General features: G+C 32.7%; 1 pseudogene; it reads right to left on the minus strand.

Moving 5' to 3' along the window:
• Nucleotides 1–2,103: 2,103 nt before the first annotated feature.
• Nucleotides 2,104–2,711, minus strand: LOC101711480 (AN1-type zinc finger protein 1 pseudogene; annotated as a pseudogene).
• Nucleotides 2,712–5,386: the final 2,675 nt, after the last annotated feature.

The raw sequence follows: 5,386 nt of genomic DNA on the forward strand, positions 1-5,386 counted from the left end.
CTGGGTTAGACTGTGGTGACTTGTGCTAGGGTGGTAAGGGTGAAGGTGGTCAGAACTGGCTGCGTCCCACATATATTCTTTCTAGGGATTCCACAGGATTTGCTTTTGCTTGAATATTTAAAAAAGTTTAGAGATGTCACAAATGACGCTAAATGGAAGTTAATTTGCTACTAACTGAGAAGGGGAAGGCTATGGGGTTAAGGTAGAGGGTAAGAACAGGATATCAACTGGATCTTAACTTTGCAACATCTCTTAGGCATCTTCATATTAAAGAAACCCCTTACAATTTATCTTTAATAATATTATACTTTTAATAGCTTCTCAGCCTTTTGACCAAGATCAAGTGTAGTATTATACCTTGAACATTTTGCTGTTGCTCATTTTATTATGCATTCATTCAAATAGATTGTGTTCTTTTTTCATACATGAATAACATTTTAGATCCATTATTTATATTCTACTTTGTTAAGCAAAAGTTTGAAACTCATAGTGATTTATTGTATAAGGAATCAAATTAATGTAAAATAAATCACACATATCTGTTTCAGATAGCCTCTCTTTTAAAATACAACTTATTGTTTATATTCTCTATGTTCACTTTTGTGACTTACATTTTGGTCACTGAGTCCAGATAAACTTCCTAATATGGAAGGCTTTTTTATATGAGACAAATATCCAAATAATTAATGAATGTTATACTTTTCCATGTTGCTTTAGTAACAAACAGGTAGGGAATAAGCAGAATTTTAATATAAATCCTTCACTGAAGCAACCATTATTTTGAGCTTAATCACATTAGGAATGCAGTTATTAAGCTTCAAAGGAACAAATCTCTATTAGAAATGTTAAACAAAAGTACATCACTCCTAGCATCTATAATTATCTAAAATTCTCCTAAATCTGTATGCCCCCTTACCAGCTAAGCATAGATTAAAACTCTTCAGTAAATAGTTCATTGCTGCAGAGGCAATATTATTTCTTTCTACTGGGACTCTGATCTCAGATTTTGGGAAACGTGAGCCCAATGGATTTACTTCTTGACTTGTATGGGGAGATATCTCCCTTTGACTTCACTATCCATTTGCTCTTTTGATATTAATGGCACAGGTTTTTAGACCTCTTTTTTTGGAACACTCTAAGTTTATTCCTGTAATTAAACTCTACATGTCCACAATAATTAGAATAAAAAAGAAACAAAGAAAAATAAAAATAATTTTTATTCCTTCCGTATGTTACTTTATTGGGTATAGACAAAAACCACCAGTTAGAAGCATTTACTTCAACTTATTGGTAAAACATTGTTGCTTTCAACATACGCTTTTCTTTGATATATATAAATAGAAACTGTAATGAAGGTGAACTATCCCATCTTTCTTCTCAGTTGTAATACATTCATACAAACATAAAAGATGACTCCATAAAGGAGATTCTTTATCAGAAATTTTCCCCAAAGCAGTTAGATGATATGAAAAAAATAATTTTCCCATTCTATGGCTAAGAAATGTTTTTCAAAAATTTAGAAAATTGAACAATATGATCTTTAAGTTTTATTAATTCATATAAACAGCATCAATTTATACATCATAGTGTAAGTAGATGGTAAGGTTATACTTTCTGGCTCTATAATATTACTCTTGACGATGTGACTTGGTTAAACCAAAAGTGACACATCCATCTGCTTTTTAAGATTCAACAAAAACATCTGCCATCTTCTCCCTCTGCTAAAAGAATGGGAAAGTCCCCCAAAGGAGGTTGCTTTTGGAGCTTGGATCCTGAAAGGAAGATGACATGGAACATTGCCACAGTCGATCAACAGCTGATATTAACCAAATGTATGTATATGTATATATCATGTATATACCAGTATACCTACACTGATATTTCTAAAGCATAATTGAATAAAAAAGCTAATTAAATATAATAATTTGCTAACAATTATTAGTATAAACTTTAAAACATAATAACTCAAATTTACCAGAAAACTGATAATGTAAATTACAACATAATGAAAATAAAAGGAACTTTGAAGAAATTAATAGTATCTGTGGTACAAGAAATTGACTAAACACATATATAGTAGTTTCCTTGTGATTTCTGGTTTAACCTTTGAATGACTATTCAAGTACGAAGCAACAGTTTTTTTTTTTTTGGTACTGGGGATTGAACTCAGGACCTTGTGCTTGTGAGGCAGGCGCCAGAACCACTGAGCTAAATCCCCAGCCTGAAGCAACAGTTTTTAAAGACTGCTCATCATCATTTAGATATTCCAAAACAATATTTCCACCATTATATAAATGACAATCCTCCTTAGTGATCCAGGTTTCCAAAGAATGATCTAAAGAATGATCCAAAGGAAGGCTTCTCCTGAAGAAATATGACACAACCTTATCTTCTTAGCTGTTAATTTGTTATTGTCACTTTTAAGACTGGCAAGTGAAGCTATGAAGTCCATGGCCTTTCTAGTGATCCACTGGTGGCAAAAGAAAATAGGTTTGTTTTTGTCTTTGGTGCTCTTAGGTAAAAAAAACCCTAAAAGTAAATTCTTTCTGCCTGTAGCAATGACTTTTCCTCATCAGCATTCATCTTTAATTTCATCAATGCAACCCTTTTGCATCTGTTTCAGTATTTTTTGCACCTTTCCTTTGTTTATTTTCTGTCCCTCCTATTTTTGAATCAATAATGTCTTTAAAAGTTTTTTGAATGGCAGTCATATGAAGCTTGGGGATCTCTAGATTTTCACACTCATGATCTGACTGACGATGGTGTCTTATACAAAAATTCTTCTCATAATAAGGACATGTAACTGCCACAAGCTCTCTTTCAGCACAGTCCTTGAATGAGCATGGGTGAGATTCACGTGTATTTCATTTTGGTTTCTCATTGATTGCAGTCACCTCAGGACAACTATGAGATTCTCTGCTTCTGTGTTCAAGGCAAAATATTCCTGAAAAATTATCACAAATAAATGGAAGATAATCTCAGTGCTGGCTGTGCTCCACCTAGCAGCACTGCCCAATGTCTAACTCCCACCATCCTTCTAGCGCTGCTTAGAGCTCTTACACCATCAATAAAATCATACTTGTCCAATTTCTAGTTTCTACAGAAACAATATGGAGGGAATCCATACTCTTGCAAAATGGTACTTCTTGGAGGAAGTCTTCCAGTGCGGGGAATAACTACTTTGATATGCTGACTGAAATCACACTAAGAGTGGTTAAATGAAACTAGGGTTGTTGTTCTCTTAGGAATATTAACACAATGATCTTTCTCTGTTATTAACTGTTGAATTTTATTGCCTTTATGCAATAATTATTATAATATTTTTCTTTCTTCCTTGCTTTATGTGGAGATGAATGGAGTGTAAGAGCATGGATGCAGAGTTAAATTGTTAGGCAAATTGAGGGGAGCACAGACAAGAGGAGTTGAGTGTGACTGCTATTAAACTAATGAAATTTTTGGAGAAGAGGAGAATTTAAAAGTTGTTTGCCATGGAAATGTTGTGTAAATTCCCCCTTTCATTTCTGCTCTGATATCTTTAACAAACTTAGCATTGCTCAGTAATACTACATGTGTGGAAGTCTCTCCAAACAGAAATTTAGAATACAAGAAGAGCGTTAACTTTATTATGCCAGAAAGGAAAACCTTTTGGCAAAATGAAATGAAGACTAAAACAGATTGACATGTAGCTAGAAACTACTTTTGTTTGCCATACAGTTACAATTGGAGTGGCAAGTCAAGATATATTGACCCCCTCCCATTTAATCTGCAGAAATGACACCTAACCATGAATACAGAATATCATTTTTGAAAATGAAAAGCCTGACAAACTCCAACTATTTGACTGAACACATCCAGAATATTCAGTGGCATTCTTTCAGTGTGGGCATTTTTCCTGGGCCTGATGAGGCATGATGTGGCAAAAATTACATGTGGCCAGATTTCAATGTGAAAGGAATAAATCTAGACCTGTTCTCAAGAAAAAAATATTAGAGCTAAAGAACACTTTAAGCTAGTTTGGGGAAAAAATTGTACATTTGTAAAGATTTTCCCTTAGAATGGTCCTGTAGGATCATTGTGAAGTTTAGACCAACACCATGTATTTTCAGATGCATGTAAAGTACTCCTCAATTACAACATCTTTACTATATGAAAAAAATTTCAGGTTACTAGTTTAATGTAAAGGGCACTAAAATTTCTCAGATACTTTGTTCATACTGCACATGTAGACCTTATGAAGTCTTATCTTCTATTAAACTTTAATACTAACAGGACCTGTCCAGTCCACCTTATATGTAAATTGTTAAAAAATGCTGATTAATTATTGTAGTTGACCTCAGTCTTTTTAATGAAAAGATAAATGTCTAGCTTTCAGTTGAATAAATAGCTGAATTGATATTGCTTACCGAGAAGATTTCCATACAAGTAAACTCGTATTTATTAAATGCTTAGTATAGTTTAAACTGTGGTTAAGAAATAAAAAATTTAATGAAAAAGTCCCTTACTTCAGGTATTCTTATAGAGCTGATTTAAACTAGTACAAATATTCCTTTATTTGAAATATGTTTTTAGCATATAACTTCAAGCATTTTCACGAAGATATGAACATTCATTATAGTATAATTAGAACACAAACTTTAATTTTATTGACCATTGTGGTCTAACAAATGTGGGAAAGGATACTGTTTTATTTTTATTTTTTAATTTTTATTGAGTACTTTTGACTTATTTAGCATTTGTAATAATTTAGGAGGTTATCGCACAATAATGAGACAATTCATAATGGCCCTTTTGAAATATCTCGGTTCTTAAACTCTATCATTGTCTATTACAAAATGGTCCTGCAGCACTTTTTGGTTTTTGAAAGAATGTATTTTAAATGCTACATGCTCATTTTAGTCTATGTAGTTTATTAGTGTCTTATCACAAAGAAGCTATGATCTCATTTGATAGTAATATATTAAATGGGACAGAATAGAAGGTGTATTGCTATATTTATTGAGAGGTTATGAGTATGATATACATCATTAAGTATCAGTTTATTAACATAACTCCTGAAAGCATCAGGAAAATCTTTCATATTATTACTCAATGGATGGAAGAAATTCAGGTCAAAAAGATTTAGCATTAATTGATTATATTATAGATGTTTGCAATACAACATTGAATAAGACAGAGACCTTGTTCCAACAGCTCACAACTGCCTGGGAGAACTGATCTCATTTTGACTAAATAACCTGAAAAGCTGAGGTGGCTTTAGCCATCCATTGCTTCAATTCCATGGAATAAAGTCCATGTTTAAAAAAAAACCTGTGATCATATTTCCTTTTTGGAGTTGGTTATAAAAACATATAAATCAGACACCTGAAGAATGCACACAGAATTTATG

This window comes from Heterocephalus glaber, unplaced genomic scaffold (genome assembly GCF_053883595.1).
Source record: "Heterocephalus glaber isolate CG9 unplaced genomic scaffold, H.glaber_assembly_v1.0 deba00001523, whole genome shotgun sequence".
Classification (NCBI taxonomy): Eukaryota; Metazoa; Chordata; class Mammalia; order Rodentia; family Bathyergidae; genus Heterocephalus; species Heterocephalus glaber.